Source organism: Colias philodice, chromosome 7 (genome assembly GCF_061535455.1).
Source record: "Colias philodice isolate Cphi_HAF_F1 chromosome 7, ilColPhil1 Martin Lab GWU primary, whole genome shotgun sequence".
NCBI classification, from domain to species: Eukaryota; Metazoa; Arthropoda; class Insecta; order Lepidoptera; family Pieridae; genus Colias; species Colias philodice.
The window spans coordinates 5,217,626-5,231,379 of record NC_143092.1 but is presented as its reverse complement, the minus strand read 5'-3'; the positions used below and the strand labels follow the sequence as shown (position 1 = coordinate 5,231,379).

The 13,754-nt window shown below is 32.8% G+C and overlaps 1 protein-coding gene across 1 annotated transcript in view; it reads right to left on the bottom strand.

Moving 5' to 3' along the window:
- Positions 1-13,754, bottom strand: part of LOC149487051 (semaphorin-2A-like) — a 248,627-nt gene that overhangs the window by 131,321 nt on the left and 103,552 nt on the right. The window contains exon 3 of the mRNA XM_089697292.1: positions 12,050-12,085. The gene's annotated coding sequence lies outside the window, so the exon portion shown is untranslated. The remainder of the gene's footprint in view (positions 1-12,049; positions 12,086-13,754) is intronic.

Genomic DNA, 13,754 nt, shown 5'->3' with positions numbered 1-13,754 from the left:
TGTATGTTACTATTCATTGTATTGATTGGATTAGGTTTGATTGAAAGGGGAAGGTAGTTCCCAATTTTATTCGTATTTTTAGTCGGATAGATTGACAAAAGCAAATACATGAATGTGCCAGACTTAGGAAAATTCAGAAACATAATATCCATTTAGAATTAAAAACCTTATTTTAACTTCAAAACCCGTCTCTATATTTTTGCAATGTAACGCTAAATAATTATTTAAGAAATATAATCTACACGACTGAGCGTGTAACAGAAGAGAAGGGGTGATCTGAACATATTAAATCGTTAAGTGTTTTGATAAACACAGACAGGGGATCGGCGATGATTCAGGGTTTGGGAAATCATCGTTGAGAGCACGTCCTGATTTAACTAGAGATCTCGATATGACAGTTATGATTTGTGGATGGCGTTATGCATGATAGTGACGCGGGCGGTTAACCGTACGAGTACTAGCCTGTTGTGTTATGCTGCATTGTTGTATTATGCTACTTTGTTTTGTCAATGTAATGTGTAAATTTATAAGATGTTTTTTTTGACGTGACAACGTCTTATAATTCGATAAAGCCGGCTGCAGGCACGAAAAAACATGACTCATGCGGCGTTACCTCACTCTGACTCATCTGAGGCGTTCCATGTAAGGCTTGAAGTGCGAGCGAGAGCGCGGAACGAGCGACAAAGAAGCACAATCGGATGTTGTCACGTTCAACTATCGTCAGTAAACCGACTTTACAGACAACCAATTTTTTAATTAAATGGTTGTGCAATAGATTATTTAAAACATAATTATAATATTTATGTCACCTTACATTATAATAATAGTAAAAAGTACTTGTAGCATCTATAGCAGATATAGGCCTTTATGTTTTCTGTACATATACAATATGCACAGCTTACTTTCATTATATTCAAGGTATGTTATTTTATGTAGGCGTCAGTTATTAAGAGAATCATAACACCAAGGCATCATTATAATTGGAATAATTATGATGGTGGTGGGATGATATCATTTGCGGTGATTAATTGAAGCTAGGTGGCTGAATATGCTACGTCATTGCTCTTTGAATAATTTACGGACTCTATCGTATATTTGTATACTTAATCCGTACGTATTTTTGCACACATAATCTATATTGAACATTTTACGATTATAAAACAGAGTGGTAATATTATGCATGGAACTCAACATTTTTACAGAATGCATGTTTTTAATTAAGTATACGAAAGCTTTAACTAGATAAGCGCAAGTGGGGTGCGATAACACAACACTGCTCTGTGTATAAACAGCTAATGTCAATTTAAAAGTAGACTGAACAGAGAATGGCCAGGATTCGAAATATTCAAATGCATACTTGAATTAGCCATCAGGAACGGCGACAAAGAGCTCGGGCTTATCTGTCGGATTTAGATGAACTCAACCCTCGACGATACAAAATAATAGCTGGCTCGATAGCACCATTGTTTGAGCATGAAATTAAAATTGAACGGGTTCACACGTGCGCACCGCCGAGATAAGGGGTTGCAGCTCGCAATCGATTCGCGACTCGCGATATTTGGCTACATTGATTTAAGGGCTTGCTCTTTTCCTTATTTCATCCACTTGAGTTTAATCTGACGTTTATAAATTGTCGAGTTTAAGTTTTATCTTTAGCAGAATCAGAATGAGCAGTCGTATCCTAGATGATTAATTAATGTTCGAAAAATACTGTTAGAGATGAAACTCATGTTGATGTTGTTTCTGTAAAAGTTATCGTAATTTTTTGTCTATTTTAAAGCTACATTAAGTAACAGGTACAGCTTAATCAAGCTATTTGTTTACATCTTGTAGATTGTAAAGTTTACGTACCTTTTCAAAAAAAATCCTTTCTATCTAGGTAGGAAAAAATGATATGTTTTAGTTTATTTAAGGTTCGTAGAGTTATTCTAATGCTATTGCATTATTGAAAAGAAATATCTTTACACTCTCATCTCACCATTTTCTTTGTCTTCGTATTATAATGTAATTAAGCTCAGTTTATTTATATCCGTGATAATATCATCGTTAGGAGTCGATCTAGATCCATTAGACGCATTAAGGGTTGTCCACTATTTAGTGATAATCAACATAGTTATGTGGTAGGTTCAATTTAATTTATCAGTGATGTGGCGTGTAGTGTACTCCTGCCTATTGACTGTGGTTTGATGCCAGAATATTCTGGTATATGCGCAAATCTATTGCAATATCCTGCGGGTGTTGTTTAGAAAACGATTTAATTAATTGGATTTTGTCAACTAGATTTTGACGTCATTAACAGGATCGTTAATTACATTAGCGGTGCGTGTGGTTATTTGTTTATTTTCCTCATGTTTGGTATAGTTCAGAGAAATTAGAATGGGTTGCGGTATGTAGGCTGAATGTGGGTTAGTTATAAGGGTTTTAATAGTTAATGGATATAGTAAATACTCTTTTCTCAGAAGCACCTTCGAACTTATCGAGAAGAGAACGCGATTCGTTGAATACTTAATTATAAATAGATTGGGTACTACAACACATTTGTTTACGATAAAACTTAACATAATATTTAAATTAATACCTGTTATATTACTGTTACCTCAACATATGTAAAAGGTAGAGTCAAATTTGATTTGACATTGATTTATAAACTATTTCGGGTAAAAATATGAAAAATATTGTTATTGAATTCCGGAACCGCAATGAATACTTACATAATATTCATACAAAATTACGTAAAATGAGCAAAATAAAACATTAACTGCTGCTTAGCAATGAATCTGGCTTACAAAAGGCTTAAACCTCACAAAAAGTAAGCACATAATTGAGTGCAGTGAACTCTTTCTCAGGTAAGAGGATTGTGGAGCATCTGTGTATGGACTAATTAGATTAGCTACATCCAGTACACACTGTTGGCTTAACATTGTTGAATTTATCGTTTAACTCAGGAATTAGTTCGAATTATTGCATTAGGCAATTGTAAAGCTGCGTACAGACGGTTGAGTTATGTTTGAAAGTTATTAGATGATAAAAGGAGCTCTACTTTTAAGAATTTCTTTAAAGTAAATAATTGATAGCTAATTTTACTATGATATTTTAAAATAAACTACAACGTACCTATCGATGTTATCATTTATTTAACATAGCATAGGATAAGATTGCTATTGCATTAATTATTCATCTTAAGTGCAAATAAAGAAGTTGTGACTATGTTGACAATTGGTAATTTATATACACTTATTGAAAGAAAAAATCTTTATTTATGAATATAATATAATAACAATATGTCCAATCTCAGGCCTTGGAGTACTAAACGACCCACACAATGTATTTTGATTAAAGCTGAATGTCACATTTACTGTAGGTATATTGCCTCTGAATATATAAACATCCCAGCGCTATAAAATCTACTTGAAAGGGTTAGAACAGAACGAATAGAGCATACACTAATACTATTTCTATCGCTTCATCGCCATTCAAAATGATAAGTAATTAAAGTAATTCAGAATGCATCAACAAAATGAAAGTGAGGTTGCGTGCATGTTTCAGGTTCACGTTCAAAGCAACCCCATGATTATTCGCAATCATACGGGAAATTGGTTTTGAATCCAGTTTCAAACGTTGAATATTGCTATATGCTTACCATTTTATTTTAAGTATAAAACCAACTCAGATATTACCTACTCACAATTTGAAAAAATATTGCGCTTATATTATCCATATTTTGATTAAGTAAAATAATAGAAATACGCTTTAATATACTTCTATTACTCAGTATACTCTAGCTACAATTTTATTAAAAGGTTGCCTCGTAAGAATTAACGTTAATGTTTTTAATATCTAATCTACTAAACTTAATAGCATTAGGTTTAAGGTCGTTCAACACTTCATTTTTTATGTGAAATCGTCTAGACCGGGGTAGTTCTTAACTCAACTATTAATCAAGGACCATGTCGACTTAGCTCATACTAATCTATAATACGCCAGTAAACAGTCTCGCATGCAAACAGGCCATAAGGGCAGACAACCTTAATATGAAAACTTGCCCATTACAAACAATATATAACCAAAAACAATCATAATTGTACTTTCGCCGAGTTAGGTTTAGTTCAGGTAACGACTTGCTTGATTCTTTAATAACTATTTCTACTGATGATAATTGTACTAGAACATTTAAAGTTTGTATCGTTTTATTTGATAGCAGTAAAAGGCGTAATATAACTTCTGTTTTAGTATTTACTGTTTCAAAGTTTTCCAATCATTTAAACGTAGATAATTATAAAGAAACCTTCTTTGTAATGTGAGCTATTAACTGCCTGTTTATAAATACTAAATACCACACGTGTTTCCTACGATATCCTGTTAAAAGGACGTTTAATACAGCTGTAGAATGGTGTAGTTTACAAGGAATAATAGCATTTATTATTCGCATCCTATAGCTTCGTCATTAGCCGCACGCTATTTACCAGTTAGCATGGTCACAGACCGATTTATCAATACGACATTTATTTTCTCTTAATCGTGTTTGGAATTGTAACCGATAGCGGGTCGAATGCTAATTGTATTCATGTTCGATTGCCTTAAGATATAGTTGTTAATGCAAACGTTAATGAACTTGGTTTAGATATGGAAATGGGGATTGTGGCTTTAGTACTAGCGCGTTCATTTTTCATAACATTATTTATCAGTGAATGTTTTAGAATTGTACTTTTTCAAGGATAAAAATTGTTCGATTTTATCAATTTCTCTAGGTATTCTTGTTATACGAGTAACGAGAGACAAACATATTATAATCTCAGAACTTAGCAATACTCAATTACTCAGCCTTTAAATAATTATGTGAAACTTAATTTAAATGTTTTTGAGAAATCCTATACCTACTTTGGTTTAAAATAAACATATTTGAAACCTCGTTGAAAATGCAAACGCAAAAAAGTAACCCATAATTTATTTCTCAATATCAATCACCCTTACCATAGAGCTACCAACGTTTACAATCGCAATAGTCACTTCGCAGTCACCACAGCCGATAAATCAGCAATCACACATTACAAGCCGCAAGTGATAAGTACGGTATATGAACGGCCGTACCATATTTAACCGTTATCAAGCGGCGCAGTATTCATCGCTCACTGATTTACTCTCAGCTTATCCTCCAGATGACTTATGGGTTGAACTTCGCTAACTTTTCAACAATCTATAGTATTACTAAGTTGTGAGCAATGTATAGATAGTTTATAGTGTTAGATAGTTTCTTGTTTGATTACGCGACTATTGTGTATACAATTAAATAGTCATAATACTTTTCAAACATTATTTATTCAATAAATTATTTCGGTCGCTCAAACTGATGCCTTGCCTTTTGAAAAATTAAAGAATGCTTTCTTAAATTTACTATTATTATTTGTATATAGCACGATGCAAATATTTAAAAATATACGTTATTGCCTTTATTTTCATGCCGTAGCATCACGCCGTAGCATTACGCCGTAGCATCACGCCGTAGCATCACGCCGTAGCATCATGCCGTAGCATCACGCCGTAGCATCATGCCGTAGCATCATGCCGTAGCATCACGCCGTAATAATAATACACATCTTGCTTTAATAATAATAAGTGTTGTGTAAAATTTTGTTAACGTCATATTATAGCATTCGGATATAACAGTAGCTCATGTGTTAAGCGTCATTATTAATTTTTAGATTTAATTTTGTGTATTCTTGTATGTACATAGAAATTGCGATACTTCTCTGCTTTAGATGGAACACGAACTTTTCCAATATTTAATTAATGGATATAATATATTGAATGCGTTAAGCTACTTCAGAATATTTCTGAAAGTATATCATCATACATTTCATTTAATTATCATCCAACCAAAATAATTAATCATTATGAAGACACGCACTGAAGTAATTACACGATAATTACGCACATCCAAAGCAAAAAGACGTCAAAGTATTCAATTTTAATAAACCGGCATCCCGCAAAAAGCTCTGAAAGAGTAAGAGAGTCTCGACTACTAACAAGATCATGTAACTATTCTTCTAAAGTTTTCAAACGTCCGCGCTTATGCGTCTAACAAGGTATTGCAATTCATATCCAATTACAAACTAACTAGGAACGAAACGTCCTTTCATTATACCGTCCATGAAAGCACGAAAGTGGACGCATTGCTAAGCATTGATTCGAATGATGCAGACGGGGTCATTATCATCACGGTATCCATTAATCATGTTGGCGTTGCTCCTCACCCCTCGGCTACCTGGTCCTGGACGCAGTCGTGCGTTCACCCTTCCCTTATCAGCGAGTCGCGGAGTAGTATAGAAGATAACAGAGGAAATGATACGTACATTTCGCTGTTTGTGATATTCACTTGAGTTGAGATTATTTTTTATGATGCGAGGTGTGATTTATACGTAGATTCGTATGGCCCATTTCGTGTATGATAATGCACTGAAATGAATATTTTTGAAAGCGGATTTTGTAGTAGGTTTTCATGTGTTTGATATGAATATTTGAAAAGAACATGAATAGTGTTGTTGCGTGTTTCTTAATTTAGTATGTTATTTGTCCATTATGTATAAAATATCAAACCGCATCTACAATAATATTGTCATGAATGAGTGAAATAACACAAAAGTTTCCCAAAAGCTTCCTGTTCCTAATAAACAGTGCGATAAATTCACATATTTTCCACCATCGAAAAAACTGTATTGCTGAGGTACCTATGTCCTACATGTGCACGTTCTTCTACATATAAAGTTAGAAAAAATATATTCGTACGTGTACGGATTACAATTACCGAAGGAAGCATATGTATAAAATGAACATGAGTATTATCTAAAACTCAAGAATCTATCATCTATCATGTAATTGGTCGATAAAGTATTCGCTTCCAGCGGGTCTTAAACCAGACTGCAATTTATGACCGTTGAAATCCGCCCAATGTTTGCTCTGTCTATTCCACTAATGCGTTCGCCAGCATTGATATTCTGCATACAATCCGAAACCTGATTCGATTGGCGATGAACCCAGTTATTAAATCAGTTAGATAAACAGACACCTGTGTACATGATACATTGCTGTCCTTTACATAATAACGTTAAGTACCTACGTGTTTCGAACTAATTATAATTCAATATATTTAGCGGTTAACATTGATTATGAGGCGCGGAGTTGTGCGGCTGTAGATCAATAAAATGTTTGTATGAAATGTGTTGCACTTTTAGCATTATTCAATTCGAAATGTTAGCTAGCTATAGATGATGCATTTTAATGAAACACTATATTATGATCTTGAATTAAAGCGAATTCGATTAATTGCTAAATGGAGGAAATTGTTGTGAAAATTTATGAGATAACACAAAAACGTTAAAATTTTGCGGATCATATTTTTGATAGTGAAACCTACTAGGCTTGTACTGTGAGTTCACTACACTGTTAAGGTTGAAATTTGATATCATTTTAGAAAGTTTAACCGCAATCTAAGGCTATTAACCTAAGAAGTACTTAATGGTAGGTAATCTAATCATATACTTGGATGAAACATTTGATATACACAATAACAATAAAATATGGCCGAGATCACGTGAGAACCAGCACTATAAACATTAATATATCAAATCATAATAGCTCGATTTCATGTAATTGAGTTGAACCAATCTGGCTGTTACATTAGTCTGATTTAGGATATTGTGGTATTATATTAATATTATGTTTAAAATATTATGATCACGTAGATATTATGTCCTTTATATTTTCTATGAAATGATAAATGAAAACAGCATAAAATATAATAGTAGTAATAAATATGCTTAAATATATAAACAAAATAGGTACGTTTGTTTTACTGGGTATCTTTTTCGTTTTTTGAACTCAAAATTGAATGAATGTATTTTAATCTTCTTCGAATTTGTTATAGAGTTTTCTGACCAAATAAGATTTTCGATAAAATATTTTCATCATTTAGGACATTATTTTTTTTTATGTTTTGATTACGAATAAATATGAATTTGGGCATCTCTACCACGGATATTATTATAATACGTCTCTACTATCATCAATATTATCTCGAATAATATGAACACGAATCACGTTATAACCATCGTTTGAGAAAAAAGTCTTGGACCTTTATTTTTATCTCTATCGAACCAAAGAACCTTTAGTTTCTAAATTTACGGCTTAACCACTGCTACTAGAAGAAATTTTATTATAGTAATATGTAGTAGTAGTAGTAGTAATAGTTCACTTATTTCATCTCTTACGGATGTATGTAGTCTTAAAGGTAGTGTTATAGCGTTGTAGGTAAGCTAAAATACCAAAAAGCTATGTTAATGAAGCTTGTTCCTCACTACTGTTCCATACTAAAGATTACTTCGTGTACCCTTCGCTTGGTCAAAAATAAGTGAAGCCTTAGCGGTTTATTATTTATTTCACACCGTCTGCTTTTCAGCTTCTACGGGCTGAAAATGACAGGCGTCTGATAGGAATTTAACAACTTTCAATTCAACATGAAAGTAAATCAGGGATAGCTTATACCGACGACTTTGTTCGCAATATTAGCGTATTGTTTGTGTGTTAAATTTTCGGTTTTAATTCAGAGACAAATATTTAAATTTTTATATTTCTAATTTTATTGAAAATTCACTAAAACTACATTTTTACAAATCTATAACTTCAAACTCAAACATTTATTTATTCAATTAGACTTCTTCCAGAAGCACTTTTGAATCGTCATTACATTCTTTAAATTTACCACCGATTCGGAAAGCAGTATCTATGGAGAAGAACCGGCAAGAAACTCCATAGTTGCTCTTTTAAAGTCATGTCCATATACAATATAATTTTACATTACATGTTACTTACATCTAACTACATAATATTATATATTATCATAATATGCCAAAGAACTGTCCTGTTATTCTTACGCGACAACCCTCCATGGATTTTCATCTTCCATATATTCCTTAATGCTGTAGTAGGCTCTCTGAACTAATACATTTTTTAAATAAGTTTTAAATTTAATACTACTAAACTCTTTAATACTATGAGGAATTCTATTGTAAAAACGTATACCTTGGCCCAAATGCCCGATAATATACGATTATTACGTTACTTTAAATTTGGGAGAAATTCCTAAAATAATTGTAATTCATTAGTGTGCAGTAGCATCGTAACAATAATTTCATAGAAGGCAAATAAAATAAAAAGCTAAGGTCAATATCGGAAAATTACCTTCATTATAATGAACGCACGTTAGTTGGAATATGGTATAATGTTATTTGCTCTTATGACATGGACATTGGATATGTAGCGGCAAATTATTACTGGCATATTATCAGGTGCCTAAATATATTATTATTTATAATATGTGGCGGATTTATGATTATTCGATACACGTTATGTGAGTGAAGTTATTTAAAAATATGAATATGAAAACGTATTTAAAAACCTTAAATACATTCTTATTATAATCAATTACTTTTAGTTTATCATATTGATGCTATACTACGATAAAAACGTTTATTAGAATACCTACCTACCGAAATTACTATCATGCCTGTATTTACTGTGAACAAAACGTTCGATTTGAATATCAGCGTATAGTTAGCGTGGCATGAAGTGTCTCTAGGCATATTACGAACCGCCGAATTCTACGATTTGGCTTCAACATAGTCACGTTTGTTTTCATCGCAACCGTAATAATATGGGTGCGGTGACCGATAGCATCTTTCAATGGGGTGTATTCATGGCGGGGTACAATCGATACCGCACGCTATGAATATTTGAACGTTTTTGTTCTGTCCGCACTTCGCACTCGACTAATTGAAATAGTTTGTGTACACCGCCTTATAATAGCAAGGTATGAAGCGACTTTAAACATTCAAGACGCTCGTGCGTAATTAGCCTGTAGCGTACTAGAATACGATTTTTTCGTTAGGTATATGGTTTGTTTTTGTTTATAAAACTTTATTCTATATTTCTGTAAGGCAAGAAAAGAATCATTTGTCATAGTTAACCTGACTACACCACATCTAAGCAAGTAGGTACAAACTTCATAAACGCCTGAGTAATTAATACCATAGCTATTATATAGTACATGCCTCGTTTGTTATGAAATATTTCTACGCAATTTTCCCGAGCGAAATTTCCATGGCATTTTGAAAACATTAAAATTTTTTACGAGGGAGTATTTTTAAGCTGAACAAACAATAGGCAACACTCGTTTACGCGCACGCACTTCTAAATTACGGAGCAATTGGAATGGAAAATGAAATGCCTGCTTGCGAGCCATTAAGCAATTCGAATTTAACACTCGTCCCTTCATTTTCCTGTTACCGCAAAAATTGCACGATTTACTTACGAGCCTTCGAAAATGGGGTAACGACGTGGTCTCAGAACAGCGCCGACGGCTTGTAATCGACGATTACATACCGACAAAGCACAATAATAAATTGCTTCCTGTTTCATTCAATCAATCGGTTTGGGAACCTAATGTTTATACTTAGAGAAAGGTCAAGTTTATTGTTACGTTGCATCTAAATTTGAACGTATTGTTGATTGAGAGATTGTCAACTTATCTATTTATTTTATAAAGCTGAAGAGTTTGTTTGTTTGTTTGAACGCGCTAATCTCAAGAACTAAATGGTCTGATTTGAACAATTCTTTCGGTATTTGATAGCCCATTCATCGAGGAAGGCTATAGGCTATAAATTATATCGTTACGCTAAGACTTTATGGCTGGTTCACACTTTGATTAGTGCGAGTGCGAGAAGCGGAGCCACGCGAGTGAAACTGCGGAACGCAGCTAGTAGCTTATAATTAAATACTGACAATGTTTGCACATGCAATATGTAGGTACTTACATGTACTCTTTGTATTTTTAAACTCTTATGTATTTTACTGTTCTAAAATAACATAGCAAGTACAAGTGAACGAATCGTAATAAAATCTCTATTTTTATTATGTTTTGCCTTTTAAATTGAGACCAAACTTGCTAGTAATTTTCTACTTTTCAGACGAAAAATATTCGCTCTCGAGCTAGTATTTTGAAGAAATAGAATAAATGGACGTAGACGCAATTAAAGGATGTTGCATGTTAGCAAATCTACGGTTTTATTTACACTCGCAGAAAAAGTATAACAAAGTGAACCGAAGCCGAATTTTTTAATATGCGTTTTCAACTCTTTCGATACTTTTTAAAGAAACAAAAATTGTACGTATGTTTATTGAATCTTTATTGTATTTACGTTTTTTATGAAATGTAATATTCTTTGAGGAATATATTGAACAAAAAACAAGTTTAAAACAATTACTAAATACTTTAGAGTTTGTTTTACTTCGAGCTTATTTATTTTCTTATAATATAAAGTCGTATCGGTCGTATCAGTCGTATCGTAGAAAGCCCGATTCAAAATCGAATTGTATAAATGAGCTTACACGGGGTGAAGACTAAGCTGACTTTTTTAATCAAACACATCGCAATCCGTCAATTGGATGCGGCACTGACTAAAACAAAGCGATAAATTAAGGCAGGAAACGGGAGGCGAACGCTAGCGCTCGTATTGAAAGATTTACTTCCTCTGTTTAATTGCAATAACGGCTAGGCACGTTGGTATCGTATTTTTCTTTTTACACTTTACCTCTTATTGCCTTCGGGCCGTTAAATAAATTTATGACGCCCGACAAAGTTCAGAACACCTCGACACTTCGCTCTGTGGTGGTGAAATTGGGTGAAAACGAGAAAGAGAAATAAGAACCGCGTCTCAGGTGCGTTGTTGTTTACGTCCGTGGAATTAGCTTCTGACTCGCGCCGAATGGCAGGGCCGCCCATAAAAGTTCCTTAACGCTTATAGTTTGGGGCTACATCACTGTTGACTCAAATTTCCCTCTCAAAAAGTTTCACTGACCGCTAGTTTAGTTTCCCATTAGGCTTACCTCTCGGAGGGATTGCGTCATTACACTCCTTGATGGACTGGACCTAAAAGTTTATTATTGTTATATTCTATAATTTTTTCTTCATGTTTAAAACAAAAACTCGAAAACTCACATTAACGTTCCGCTCCTTTTAAACCGCCGATGTAATCTAAAACAAGAAACAAACACATCTAAATAACAATAAAATTGTAATAAAAAGTTTTGAGCACGCAACCAAAATTGGGGAAAATTTACCAAATTGTTATTTACAGCTGGCAATTAAAATGGGGATTTACTTTTTATTGCTTTTTTTCGTTTACTAACAATATGCATTTAATTATAAGATATGAATCTAATGTATTATTTCTATCGGTGTATCGATTTAAAATGATTTGCAATGTATGTTTTCAATTAGTTGTATTTTGATTAGAATGCGTAAGGAGGTTTGTGTTTTTTCCAATTTAATGATAAACATTTATACATAGATATATTATATTTAGGGCACGTTCTCTAGGCAATAAGTTTGTTTGGTGGACAGAGAATGCTGGTTGTAAAAACAAATCTAAAGCAAAACTCCACAAAAAAGAACATTAAAAAGTCTTTAATTGTAGTAAGTTGAAATGTTACATAAAATAAATCATAATTAGCCAAATAATAAAATAATTTATAATCAATTTAATGCAGAGTTATTACCTAGTTTAAAAACATGAATAGCCATGAGTCAATTATACTGTATATTATATTGAACAGCAATTAATTAATGAGAGTATTTGCTAAAAATATAAAATCACATTGAAATATTGCATCAGTTAATTTGTTAGGTTTTGTTCTCACTAAAAATATCGCTTTCGTGAATATGAATTGCGGCGTTGGATTAATTGAGATTAAAATTTAATTAATAGCTCTAGTTACATTTTAATCCCTTGATTGATGATAACAAATGGCCGATATAAAACACTAAACTATTTTATTTGATAATAATTGACGTACTATAAATCATTGCATCTACTTTAATAGTAAATCCATTTTTGGACATTTAATAAGGCGAAGGATAAAATATGTATGTGTTTTGTATGAAGATTCGAAGGTGGAGATATTAGATATTAAACCTAAGCTTTTTTTCTTAGGTTAGATATTATTATCTCATGCCCATGAAACTACTCATTACTGCGATTATTCTATTACAAATATTCATGAAGTTCATACTTAATGAAATACAAAACACAATATAACTATAAAGATTTTCCATAAAAGCCAAACCGACGCAAACAAATAGCGAATCGATTCAATTTGCCATATAAAAAAGTCACAATAACCCACTTATCCGTTAGTTGTGATTTACAAAACTAGGATAAAAGATATGAAAGAATTACCAAGAATCCTGAGCACTCGTTAACTCGCTTGTCCCATGTCGCTTGCAGGACGTGGCTAAACAAAATGTAATTTTCTCCCAAGCGCCCTCTTACGTGACCCGGCAGAGATATAACGCTTCTAAATTATATTTAACCTATATAAGTAACCGCTAGGACATGTCCGAAAAATTAACGACTCTAAACGCTAAACACATTACGGATCGCCGAATAATTTCGTTTTATCTTTAAGAGCGCGGCTGTCGTGTCCTCTTATCTTATTTATGTTAGTTTTATAAAGTCAGTTAATATATTTAGATTCAGTTTGCAAAAATTATGTCTGATTAATTATTTTTTACAACATATTATACCAGAAACCAAATACATATATATTATTTAAGTTATAAAATTAATGCTATTTGCTTAAAAATTAAGCTATTTGCTCTTTATACATAGTGTTAATAACACTATGTATTATAATCGCTGCAT